Genomic DNA, 14,731 nt, shown 5'->3' with positions numbered 1-14,731 from the left:
AGACATTGTATGTTTTTAGGGATTTATTCATTTTGTCCAGGTTGTCCAATTTGTTGGCAGAAAGATATTTCTAAAGGCAATAGGAATCATATTGAGTGGTCAAGAAGCTGATGACTATTTAAATTGATTTTTCTAGAAATCCGTTCCACTTAGTGGCTCATTAAATAGAAATGAGGTGAGGGCAGCTTTCTTCCCTTTATGCTTCCCTGTCTTTGTATCAGGGCCTGTCATTTGATTGTGCAAAAGCCCACTGATGAAAGGTAGCATGCTCCATTTTGGCTGATTCAACAAGTTATGAATTACTTGCTGGTTATATTCTAACTCCTAGACTGAAACACTAATGGTCCTCTTTGGCTTCTATGGCAGTATTTAGTTGCAGTGATTTGACTCATCTGATCAATGGTGACAGGAGGCAGATGTCCTGAGAGTCCTCATTCTCCAGGATGAATTGTCTTGGTGGGCAGATACCTCACTGTGCATAGTATGTGGTTTGGATAGCAAAGGTACATGTCTGAAATGAAGACTCTGGACTTTTTCTGTTATGATGAAACCAATGCCTTGGAACTAATTAGCAAGTGTGGGTCTTACGCTTGCTTTTGTAGCTTTTGCCACTAATTAATGTGACAGTAATGGACCAATAACATGGCACAATAGATATAAAAATATTGTCCCAGTTACTGCAGAGAAGCCAAAGGGTTCACAAAAGTATTTTAAAGAATATGATGGGTTACACAAATGTTAGGCATAATTACGTTTGTTATACTTGCTTTGTGATATTTAGGTGGCTATTCTAGATACCCCTGGTATTATATCCTGCCTAGTAGACTGTTGCAGTTTATGCCTTTTTGGCCTCATTGGATAGTTAAGGTGTACCTTAGAGCTCTAGGATATCCCAGGCAGAGGGATGCCAATACTGGCGCCTCCAGTTTTATGATCAGATAGACATTTGGTTTGCTGTAAAAAATGTTTCATTTCTTGGGTTTACTAATCAGGTAATAAAGTTATGCTGCTTAATTCTTTATTAAATGACAAATATAAATCATCCATATTTTTTGTCACATTAAATTAACTCAAAATTAGACTTCTTGATCCTTTTCTACTACCTCCCTCTCACCTTCCAGTTTCTTAACTCCTAATTTTCTAATGCTGAGGTCTCATACTCCCCTGGGTGCCTGACCTCTCCTTCACTTCAAACCCACCTGTCTTCTGAGCTTTAAGGTTAGGGACTCACTGCTAATTCTATGCTAGACTATTTTTTGAGCTCTTTTAGAGATGTGTTATTAATGCAAACAGTAAAAATATTTTTTATGCGAAGCCCATTTCTGGAACCTGATAACATTGTGAAAAGAAAAATAATAACAGGCTGATAATATTTCTATGATTATGCAGTTCCACCTGGCTTGGGTTGGATAGCCTGTTTGGTAATTGACAGCAGAAACAATAATAGAAGATGGAGATGTTTGAGAAACTCACAAGGCATAGGAATATGCCAGCTAGTCTTAGCCAGTTCCTTCTGCTAATCAAATTGGTGATGCAATCTCCCAGGAGGCACGTCTTTCTCCAGAATGATAGAAAATACATTGGATGCTTTTTATCCTGCCCTAGATCCACGACCCCCTACTGCTCTAAACAGTCACTGCTGCTAAGGGACCCAGTGACTCCCTGACCTTCAGCCTCAGTTCAGTAGCCCATCCCATTTTTCCCCCTTAGTGAATTGAATTGCAAATCTAGGCATGCCTCAGTGACAATACAGATATTGCTGATTCCCCTTCTTTTCAGATAGCAAAACCCTGAGGAAATGTATCAACCTCTCTTAAACCAAGGCTTGGTCGGATTAGCTCCCTGCTTAGTAAGACTTGATATAGGCAGCTCCACTGCACTCCCTCCCATTTTGAATAAGCAGAAGGATCAATGACTGAAGACTCTTAATCTGTAGAGTGGGGTCTATAAAGGTAACTTTGGGTCCAGTTTCTCCAGTTTTATCACGAGTTTCAGATCCGAAGGAATATTTTTTGGCTTTCAATGGAGAGATTTCAAACATAAGAAAGAGCTGAAAATCCTAATCTAAGAGAGGTAACAAAAGTATGGACTAATAAAACTTTGGGTCCTGTTCACTCCTTTTATGCATTTAGTACAGACAAAATCTGATTCTTTTCATAACATAAAGTCATCATCTTTTCCGCCCTCTGGCTTCTTTTCCTAAAGTGTAAAACGTATAGAGATTACTCAAGATCAATCTTAATGCCTCTCTCTGTTCCAGACTCCCATAAGATTCTCAGGCCTTATCACACTATTCGGCAGTTATGTTGAGGAAGGAATGAGGAGACCACAAAATTAATCATTCATTTAATTACTTATGCATTTAGCAAACATTTTATTCAGTGCTAATCATATTCAGGCACTCAGGTGCTTGACTGCAAAAAAACACACATTTTAATGGGGAAGATAGAGCCATAAAGGGTAATCACAACCCAATGTGATCAGTACAAGCAAGATCAAGACCATTCAGGGTATTATAGATGGTCACATCTGCTATAGAAAGAAAAGTTGCCTTGCTTTATTTACAAGCATAGAAGAATTATAGGTGTCTTCCCCTTTTTCTTCTTAACTCCCCCTTGGAGTCCTCATTGTTCATCCTTTAGGCCTACTGTCTTAACCCAGCATCTTATGATCTTATGATCATTTTGCCTAGTAGAAGGGGGATGATTCACAGAAATGATTTTAAGCATCTTAAATTGTATTTAACTCCAGTAGGTCCTATGCGATCCCAGAAGCCTGTTGAATTTGTTTTGGGGTAATCTTCTAACCCAAACATGTCATCAAAAATTAAGGTTGGCCCCACAAAACTGATTTATCTGGTTACTTATCAGGAAGAATATGAAAACAGCAATATTTAAAAATGTTGATATATCTGTTTTTGGAACCTGTCAGAAAATAAGGCAGGGGAGTTTGTTATTGAATATTTTGTTGTTACTCACCTTTGCAAGTTGATGAGAGTGCTACATTCCTCCTCAGGTGTGGACATAGGCCTTTTCTCTGTCTAGGAAACTGTCATTGTGCAATAGAAAATATACTGGCTCGTAAGTCAGGAGACCTGGGGTTTGGTTTCAGCTCTGCCATCGATTAGCAAGGTGACTTTGGTGAAATTACTTGAGCTCAAAGTCTTTTCTATTAATAAAGTAGTTGAATGCAATGATCCCCAAGTTTCCTTTCAGCTTTGACAGGACAGCTTTTGTTTCCATGAGTCTCTGATCTCAAGTATTCAGTAATGGGTGTGGTTGACATGACAGGCTCGAAGCATCAGAAGTTAGTATGAAGATGTGTCACAGGTTGGGTTTCTTGGGGAGCAGTTTCTTAGAGGGAGATTATCAGGCACATAGTTTGTTAGGAAGTGCTCCTGGGATAGATCTCTATGGAAGGGAAGGGATCTATGTACATGTATAGATACATGAAAGTAGACCTCCCCTTACACCTCACAAATTAATAAACTCGAAATGGGTAAAAGACTTAAATTTAAGACTCACTGCCATAAAAATCCTAAAAGAAAACATAAGCAGGAAAATCTCAGGCATTTCTCATAGCAATACATTTTATTATACATCTCAGACAAGGGAAAAAAAGAAAAAGTAAACAAATGGGACTATATCAAACTAAAAAGTCTTTGCAAGCAAAGGAAACCATCAACAAAGTAAAAAGACAAAACACTGAATGGGAGAACATATTCATCAATGATACATCTGATAGGGGTTTAATATCCAAAATATATAAAGAACTTACACAACTCAACACAAAAAGAGAAAAAAAAGAAAAAATTCAGTTTAAAAATGGACAAAAAACCTGAGCAGACACTTCTCCAAAGAGTACATACACATAGCCAATAGACATCTGAAGATATACTCAATTTTACTAATCATCAGGGAAATGCAAATTTAAACCACAATGAGATGCCACCTCACACCTAACCAAGAAACAACAAGTGTTCACAAGGATGTGGAGAAAAGGGAACCCTAGTGCACTGTTGATGGAAATGCAGACTGGTGCAGCCACTGTGGAAAGCAGTATGGAGTTAGCTCAAAAGTTAATAATGGAAATGCCCTATGACCCATTGATTCCACTTCTGGGAATATATATGAAGAAGCCTGAAATACTAATTTGAAAGACTACATACACCCCTATATTCACTGCAGTAGTATTTACAATAGCCAAAATTTGGAAGTAGCCCAAATGCCTATCAGTAGATGAGTGGATAAAAAAGCTGTGGTACATTTACCAATGGAATACTATTCCCCCATAAAAAAAGAAGAAAATTTTACCTTTTATAACAGAATGGACCAGAAGAGTATCATGGTAAGTCAAATAAGCCAGTAAGAAAAAGACAAATACCACATGATTTCACTTTTATGTGGAACCTAATTAGTAAAATAAACTAACAAACAAAATGGAAAAAGACTCATAGATGCAAAGTTCATAGATGCGAAGAACAGACTAACAGCTGTCAGAGCAGAGGGAGATTGGGCTGCTGAATGAAATAGTTAAAGGGATTAAGCAAAAACAAATAAGCAAACAAAAAACACAACCCACAGACAACAGTATGGTCATTACCAGAAGACAAGAGGGGTAGAGACAGGTAGAAGAAAATAAAGGGGCACTAAATGGTGATGGAAGGAGACCAGGCTTTGAATGATGAACACACAATGCAATATATCAATGCTGTATTATAGAATTGTACAACTGAAACCTATATAATTTTATTAACCAATGTAACTCTAATCAATTCAATAAAAATATATATTTGAATATATATTTGAAAAAAATCTCTAAAACTTCCATGAAACAACTTTCCTTTTTTCTTTAGCACACACAAAAAATTAAAGAACCCTAGATATATATCAAATATATTTAATATTGCCTATCTCTAAAGAATAGAGTTCTCAGGGTACTTTTTATTTTAATTTTTACATGGTCCACAATAATTTAAATGTTAAAGATCATATATTAATTTTATAATCAGAAAATATCAATATAGATGAGAAGGACAGAGAGAATAGAAAGAGAGACCATATAGGTTCTCTTCTAGAACTAAACTCTAAGTCAGAGACAGATTATGGTTTACCAAGTTACATGGCTAGTTTTCAGTAAAATTAAATCACTAGGTTGACCAGAACTACTGAAGCTCTTTGTCAGTGTCTATGTGGCTAGAGCCTGGCATATGGCTCTAAAGTCCCTTCTCGTGCTAATAACCTACGGTTCTAACAGTAGAAAAGTACTTTGGAAATATTGTTCACAATAGGGTAGCCACATTATTTTTGCCTGAAAAGAAACATTTTGTGAGTGAAAGGGAGTAATATTAATAATTATTCCTAGACATCAGTTATAAACCAAAATCTTGTGGCTACACTGGGTTGTAGGGTGACTCTGTCCTATATAGATGAAAAATTTTCAAATCTTCATTGGGATTTCAAATTTTTAACTTTATACCTAGCTGCAAATATGTCTTGGAGTAATAACACAAAGGGAAATAAATATTTTTGGAAATGTATGAAATAGAACATCAAAATTTAAGCAGTTCACACTCTTGTTAAATGGCTGAGACCATAATTACCATAAGACATTAAATGAGTTCTAGAATATCACCAAGTGCAGTGATTTGAAGAAATAAAAGAAATGTAGGGAAAAATTCTGCAAAAGAAGACAATAGAGAACTGATCTATAATGGATATACTGTCTAGTCACACAGCTCCATCAAAAATAGCATGTAAGAGAATCACAAAAATAATAGTTCAGGCAATAGAGAACATGGATGACTTTGATAAAACATTACCAGAGTAAAAAGCCTTTCTCATTGTGATGAGAAGTGCTGAAATGTAAGGATGCTATATAGGTATCACTTCCATATTTCCTGTTTTACAGGCTGTTAAATTTGCAGCCATGATAATACATATTAATGGGAGGTTGGAAGTTAAATAAATATAATTTGAGCAAGCCAATTCTCTGTGATGTGCATTCTGTAATGGATAAAAAGCTAACTGAAATGACTAGTCAATGTAGAAATAAGGCATTGATCATGTAATAATAATAAGAGTTAGCTTCCAAACAGTATGAAGCACTGTTCAAAAGCAATTTAAGATTTGTGGTCATTTGGTCCTCTTAGCAGCCCTGAGAGACAGGAATTATATTGTTGTGCCAATTTTACAATTGAGATGACTGAGATTCAGGGCAATTAAATAATCTGCTTGCCGTTTAACCTTTAATGGGGAAACTGAAACTAAAGACCACTTCTGACTCACACTCACCTCATAATCCAGTGTTCATTGTACTCAAGTGCCTAGGAAAAGAATTGACCTTGAAGAACATGTGGGTTTAGTGACTTCCGACCATCCATTTTAGCCAAAGTCCATCTCTTCAGTTTTCATATCCCCTAGGGGTAATCCATCTCACTCAGCCCCTTCCCATTCACCATCTGACCTGCCATGCTCTCTGAAAATTGCAACTGTGTTTTACCTTTGCAGTAACCAAATTCAATTATAGTTTCTGTCTTTGTGTTTCCTCAGCCTTTTTTCCTACACAAATTGATGGTGACAGCAGTGATACCAATTCAATTACATACCATCTTCTGGTTCCCAATAATGATTCTGAGTAGGTCAACAGAGACCAGCTAGAAACAAGAATGACCGTGAATTAAAAGGAAAGGATAAAGAGTGAAAGTTGGAATTAGAAACCCATTTTCACTTGCTCAGAAAATTTAAGCCAGCTCCTGTCATAGAATAAGCCCAATAAATCATGAAAAGAGAAAGGAAAGAGTAGATTGGCTGATTCATGAAAAAAGATTTCTAGAAAGGACTAGAGAACTTTACAATTATATTGCCCAGGTGAACAAAACCTGAGGGGAACCCAATTAACATCCTATCAAACAACTGGGTATTGTAACAAACATGTCATAGGTAAGTAAATTATTTTGGCATTTTAATTCATTAATAAAATATTGGTGTATTGACACTTCACCATATAGTAGGGTGTTCTAGACTACAGTGGAGATACTGCAAAGCACAAAATGGCAAAGTGCCTGACTCCATGCTGGTTACATTCCAGTGAAGAAAACAGATGGGTAATGTAAGTGCTATGGAGAAAAACAATGGGAGGTAAAGAGACTGTAGCCATATGATAGAGACACACTATTTAGGTAGAGGGGTCAAGGAAGGCCTCTCTTAGGAGGTGATGTTTGAAAAAAATAGATGAATTGAGGAACAAGTAACACATACTACCAAATTCACTGAGGGCCAATGACATTTAATTTTTTAGCCTTTGTCTATATGTTTTACTAGAACAGAGTTTACAGACTTAAATTATTGTTTTTTAAATATTTATTTATTTACTTTTAGAGAAAGGAGAAGGGAAGGAGAGAGAAAGGAAGAGAAACATCAATGTGTGGTTGCCTCTCGCATGCCTCCCACTGAAGACCTGGCCTGCAACCCAGGCATGTGTTCTGCCTGACTGGGAATCCAACTGGCAACCCTTTGGTTTGCAGGCTGGCACTCTGTCCACTGAGCCACACCAGCCAGGGTTAAAGGTTATTATTTTTATAACTGTCACTTACTCAAGAAATGACTATGAGAGGCCAAAGAAAAACATGTTGTCTCTCAGAAGCTAAACTGAGTCCTCTAAAAAACGGAGCCAGTTTATAAACCAAATGATTGTGTGTGTGTGTGTGTGTGTGTGTGTGTGTGTGTGTCTGTGCTTCCATGACAATTCTTTAGAAACCAAGTCCTTATAGTCTTCCTCTTCATCTTGCTCTGCTGTGTGTTACTTAACTGTTCATTCTTGGTCAAAAAGAAAACTTTTTGTGTTTATGAACCTTTTATTTATATTATTTAGTATAGAAAAAGCCAAACAAGCCATAAATTTGTCCTGTCTTTTTTCTCAAACATTATTTGGGAAAATATTTGTTTATTATGTGAAAATCAATAATATTTTGATATTACTGATTTACACATAATAAACCAGTTTGTACTAATCAGTTAAGTCAATTCAACAAGGATTCATGGTGTAAATGTTATTAGTAAGATAATGTATTAAGCACAAAATGGGAGAAAAGATGAGTAAAATACTATCTTTGCTCTTGCACAAGATACAATGTATTATAGTAGATAAATAGCTAGATGGCTATAATATGAGAAGGAATTATATTTCTTTCTCAAAGAAAAGAGGAATCTATTAGAATTAGAGAAGTGTTCATGAGGAACATAAATGACTTCAGGGAAAAGGAAAGATTTGAGGTGAGGCTTGAAAACAAGGTAGAATCTCAAAATGTTGAAAGAGAACCAGGAGACATTTCAGACCACAGAAGTATGATAAATGTATTACTGAAGGCAGAATAGAGGCCTGTTTGGCTGCAATGCAGGTCATTAGGTGTAATGCAGCTGTAAATAAGTTAGATAGTGGCAGATAGGGCAGAAAAACATGAAGGCCCTGGAATGAGGGAGGGCAACAAGCGCCACCACTGGTTTTGAATGGGGAATGTCTGTAAATGTGTCTAGTGTGGACAGGGAAGTAGACACAAAGTGGGAGGCTAACTAGGAAAATAGTTCTAATGTACAGTGGAAAGGTAATGAAAATGTGAAGTATAGTGATAGCATTGGGAATGATAATTTTTAAAGAGACATACAAAGTTGTGATGGCACAATTAAGGGTCTTCGCAACTGATTAGATGTGAGGCAAGACAGAGAAAAATGTAAAAGTTACATTGAGAAAATAATGGTACCTTTTGAGGGGAGTTATTAAAAGAAGAAATGAGGCCCTGGCTGGTGTAGCTCAGTGGATTGAGCACGGGCCTGCGAACCAGAGGATCGCAGTTCGATTTCCAGTCAGGGCACATGCCTGGGTTGCAGGCCAGTTCCCGGCAGGGGACACACGATACATTGTGTGTCCTCGGCAGAGGCAACCATACACTGATATTTCTCTCCCTCTCTCCTTTCCTTCCCCTCTAAAGATAAATAAAATATTTTTTAAAAAAGAAGAAATGAAAAGTTAAGCTCTAAAATATCTCTAGGACGTGCAGGTGAAGATGAATGGGTGGGAATCTGAGGCCAGACCTTGGGAGGGATTTGGTAGAAGAAATCACTTTAAAGGTGAAAGCTGTGGCCAAGGGAGGGAATTAGAACAATGGGACTAAAAAAAACTATAGAAAGAAAAGGGTAGAAAGTACGAGTCTTACCTTAGGGGGATATTTTTTGTGAGTAACAGCAGGAAAAAGAACTAGAGAAGAGAAAAAGTCATTAGAGGTAGGATATCAACCTACTTATGGAAATCAAGAGAGATAACAGTCTCAAGAAAAAAATAGTGTAGTCAGTAGTATCAGATGAGACCTTGAGATCAGGGTGGTCTAGAACTAAGACCATGGTATTTATTACTTAGTGATGGAGAACAGCTTTATTAGGGCAGGTATAAGCTCAGGTGCACACAGAGGAAACGGAACTACAGAGCTTAAAGGAAAAGTAAAACCAAGGTAAGAATTCTTACCAGCACCCAGGGAAAGGCATAAGCTAACATTCACCCTCTGCCTACTTTGTCACAACACTATGTAACATACATTTATGTTTCATTATTTAGTTATCATGTCCACACTGTGAGAAAGATGGTACTATTTTCTGTTAAAGGTAAAAATCTAAGATGCGAGGAAGTTAAACAAGCTGCCCAAGAGCGTGTATCAATGTCCTCAAAAGGCCTGAACTTCTAGCCCCTGTGAAGCAAGAGTAGATGGATGGCCATTCTTTCTCCACAACACCACCCTGAGGCAGGAGGCCAAGGTCAATGGTTCAGCAGGAAGATCAGCACCTCAGAAATGAAAACCAAAGAAGAGGGGGATGGTAAAATATGTACTAAAGAGGAAGTAATCTGCTAGGAGTGAGTCTCTGAAAAAAATAGAAGAAAAGCATTAGGAAGAATGCAAAGTGCAGAAAGCAAGAGATTCTGTAACAGAATCTTTTTTATGCAGTTGCATAAACAAAATGACTTACCATACATTGCAGACTAAAGAAAGAGGCCTATATGAGGCTAGAGCACAGCTTGGAAGAGGAGTTAGGGGCCAGTAGGTCATAAGAACAAAAAGCAGGTCACAGAATGACTTATTTTTATACAGCAGACATTCAATAAATATTGATTAGCATTTGATTGAATTTAAAAAGTAAATGAATACTGGCCAAACAACACATAGTAGTAATGTACAAATGAATAAAGTGCAGCCCCTCCTTTAAGGATCTCATGAAATAGATGGCAAAACAGGTTAAGAAATAATACAATGCTATGGAGGCACAAAAGAAAGCATGACTGATTCTGCTTTGAAGGGATCATCATAGAAAACACTGTAAAATACAGAAACATGTCTCCCAAATTCAGTGCTCTTACCCCGAATAACAGAAGCCAGTCCATGGAAGTGAAAATAAAACTTGAAAACTTCCAATGATTTTTCATTTATATTTGTGTAGGTTTTGTGGTATATATTTACAAAAATAGGTATAATAATACAACTATATAATTTTGAATATGTAAAGTAGTATATGTAAAACTGGGTTGAATGTCCTAAATTTTTGTCTCATCAGGTATACAACTAAAATTTCATCTAGGGAATTAGAACCTTGAGCTACATCTTGAAGGATAACTAAAAATGCACCTTCCAGTCAGAGGTGAGACAGGGTTTTCCGGAATGAAAGTAACAGCATAGGTCCATGAAAAATCAAAAGGTAATGCAGGAACTGTAAGACATTTTATGTGCTGGGGCATTATGATGAGCAAAAGGAATCAATGGAAAACAAATTGAAAAGCAATTCTATTAGGAAAGGGGGGCTTTTGATAGAGTTATAAGAAATGGAATGGCAAGATGAGGTTTTTATTTTAATTAAGTTATTCACATCCATGGATAATGAATTTGAAGGATAAAGTACTAGAGGTTTAAACAAGAGAAGTATTTTAGTAATTTGAGTAAGACACAATTAGGCCTAACAAGTGGTGGGTATAAGATATAGGGAAAAGGAGACATATTTAGAACATATTTTGAGGTTAAATTAACAAATCTTGGGACTAACTAGATATAGGTTATATATAACTGGAGATATATAGACTTGAGGAAGGAAGAGTAGTGACCAATACTTCACGAACTATCATGGGCACCGTAATTACCCAGGGATTTGAGTAAAAATGCATACGCAGGGAGGGGCTCTAGGTTCTTCATTTCTTACAAGTTTTCAATGGTGCCCTGAAAACTGCCCGCAGACCAGGCTCTGAGTAGTAAGGTTGTGGACCAATGGTTCTCAAACATCAGTGTACATCAGGATCACCTGAGGGACAGATTTTGTGTGGGGGGCCACACATGGAGAGCCACTTCTAAGACTTCTTATTTTGATAATGATCAGAGAAACACTGGCCCACAGCTAAGGAAATACGGTGTCCACCAAGGGGAGGGAGTTTGTAGACATCTCAGTCTTCATTTTAGCGTTGGTGATAGTAGTGCCAGTGTATACACATTCCCATTGGATTAAACACAAATGTCCACTATGGGCTGGTTTGATGTATATATTCTCAAGTTTTCTTCCTCCATATTTTCTCCAAATTAGCCCAAACTATAGACATAGTACAATTCTTATTCAGCCAACCATCTGTACCTCGTTTCACAGTCTGTGAGTAAAATCAATACGTAATACGAAGAAATTAAAATACTCTAGTATCCTTAGCCAAAACACTCTCCCCATCTTAAAGGGATGTTTTCTTCTTTGTTGGAAAAATCAACCTACTTCAATCAATCTCTTGTTTATTTTCTTTGTCAAAATTATTGGGTTGCCTACTGATTACCAGACTTGGCCAATTAGTCTGATTATCCCATCACATATTTTCAACTTCTCCTGCTGTGAGAGTTACTTTTTCTGTTGACTCTTTCAACAAAGAACTTTCCAAGCTGAGACAAAGGATGAGCAAAGTGATAAACGCCCACCAGCAATTTAACCTGAATACTTATTTAGAGTAGAATAACTGAGCCAGGGGATAGAATTCAGGGAAAGGACTGTCACGCTGTATTTTGAGGCTCTGAGGAAGTCCATGGTTTCTGGCACATATAAATGAAATTGGCACTAATTTCAAATCTGATTCCATTACTATTATATGAGATGTATATGTATATGTGTATGTATATGAGATTACTTTGGAAAAGAGCAAATGTTTACAGATTTATTTGTGTATGTCTTGGAGGAATAGGAATGAGAACAAGTTGGTAAAAAAGCAAAACCCAGAGATAAATAAGGTAAGCCCCCTTCACAAAACTATATAATCTGCCTAGCTGGTGTGGCTCAATGGGTTGGAGAGTCAGCCCATAAACTGAAAGGTTATGGGTTCAATCAGTCAGGGCGCATGGCTGGATTGGTGCCCAGTCCCTAGTTGGGGCATGTGAAGGAGGCAACCGATATTTCTCACATCACTGTTTCTCTCCCTCTTCCTGTCCCTCCCTCCTCCTCTCTCTAAAATCACTAAGTATGTTCTCAGGTGAGGATAAAAAAGAGAATATATAATCTAATATCATCTCACCCTTATTCCTACCTCCTCAGAGAAAAAGAATGACACAGATGAGGTGTTTTTGTTTTTCCACAGTTCCCTTCTGTGCTCAGTGGACAGAAGGGTAGGGGATTTGTCAAAGAAACCTTGCAGCTTCAGCTTCCTCCTTATGGTCTCCTGGTTTTTAATGTGTAGCCATTTCAGGCTTTATAATTTTCTTAAAGGCCATCTTAGAAGCTCCATGAGAAAAGAACACTCAGGATAAAATGGAAAGCTAAAAGTACCTTTACCATTGCGACAATGCCTATGTTAACGAGATGGTTGGCAAACACCCTAGGCCTTGTTCAAAGCTTGCCATCTCTCCAGGCCTCCAACCTGTCCTCTCCAGCTTGCTCTCTGATCACTGAGATTCTCTGTATCTTTGTGTAAAGGTCATGGAATCTGAACAGCTGCAAAACATACCAAACGGGAATTAACTAGCTTCATTCCATCCTACTGGCTGAAATACATGACTCAGAATGAGAGCCTCAGATTAATACTACAGGTCATCGTCCCAGATGCTAGGAAATCAGACACCTGTGTAACCTCTTTCACTGCATAGGCTATCAATATCGTTTTCTCAGAGCTCCTGGGAAGAATAAATAAATAAGGAAGTGCTCAAAATTCAGTGATGGAAGTGTTCAATTTCAGCTACAGCAGTTCTGAAGACAATTACAAGGACCAAAATTTATTTGGTGACAAAATGTCTCTTAACATCTAAGATCACTGTAAGTGAGATTAGATGTGGACAAAAGAAAAAAATGCAAGATAATTGGCTGAATTAACTGATTAACTGAGATAAACACATAAACCACAGCTGGTTTCCAGTCATTTAGGCACATTTGTGAACATGGAAGAATAAGGCAATTTGAAGTGTGATGTAGACCTAAGGAGTCTGGGAGCAGCAACATATTTATTTGTGCTTAAACAGAAACACAGCTAGTCCAAGCAAGATCTTCCTCCACAGAAAGAAGCTGCAAATAACCCATCCCCAGGCTGCCAGCTAGAGGCTTATTTTAGAAAGAGTAAGCAGGATCAGGCTGCTTGGCCAGTCCAGGAGAATTTAGAAGGGCTCCTCCCACACACCAGGCGCTCATTAGCATGTCTACCCTGTTTCTCAACCACTGAACAGCTGCAAACAGACAATAGTGGGAGACTGTCACAGAAAAAGATTTAAAAGTTCTGGAAAAGGCTGATAATTAAGAGAAGATGGAGGTAAGGGGTGTTTTCTTTGGAAAGAAATGTAACTCTTGGACAGCAGAAAAATGTTTTGTATTAAAGTTTTGAGAGAAAACAAGTCAAAGGAAAAGAAATCGTAGTAAAATATATCATCATTCTGTTCACAAAGTTGAAAACATACTTACTTGTTCTTCAAGCATTTATCCAGCACTTAGAGAGTACAATACACAGTGCTGGATTCTATGAGGGGACAAAAAATGAAATCAGGCAACTCCTACCCTTGGGCAATTGGCATTTAGTTATGAGGATAAAATATTTATACAACAACTGCTATGCAAAATCATAAGTTTCAGTCACTTGTGAAATGGAATATACGAGCTGTTCAGAACTGTTGCCTTGCAAGGCACATTGGTAGGTGAGTTTAAAGGATGATAACTTAAGATGAATGCCACCCTTGACTGGAAGGAACGGAATGTTAAATGTGGAATCAGGTTGATTATTATTTTTCACTTTCCTTTTCTAAAAACCCATCGGCTCAGGAAAGTGCCCCTCTATGTATTGGTAGCTCACTCAGAACAAGAGCTATGTGACATTCAATCAACAGAAAGTTCAAAGCCACTGTCTGAATGGAGATTTTCAGAACATCAGGCAATGCAAGCCTGAGAGCAGCCAAACAAGCCAGGTCAAAGACGATACAAAGCAAATAGACCCAAGGAAAGCAAAGCAAATGCAACTAGAATTCCTGGGACACCTAATGGAGAAAAAGGAACATAGTTATTATAGAATTAAAAATCAGATCACATTTTATGAGAAATGGAGAATAAAAACAATTTACTGATTATAACCATTATTACTCTCAAGCACCACCTTATGAGGTAGAGATAGCATTCCCATTTTATAGAAGTAAGTAAGGCTCAATCAGGTTCCTAAACTGGAGAGAAAGGAAACTGGAGAGACAGGAAATTGCAGAACTATTGAT

The sequence above is a fragment of the Sturnira hondurensis genome, unplaced genomic scaffold, assembly GCF_014824575.4.
Source record: "Sturnira hondurensis isolate 20B ecotype Veracruz unplaced genomic scaffold, ASM1482457v3 Scaffold0009719, whole genome shotgun sequence".
NCBI classification, from domain to species: domain Eukaryota; kingdom Metazoa; phylum Chordata; class Mammalia; order Chiroptera; family Phyllostomidae; genus Sturnira; species Sturnira hondurensis.
This window is presented reverse-complemented; position numbering follows the sequence as displayed.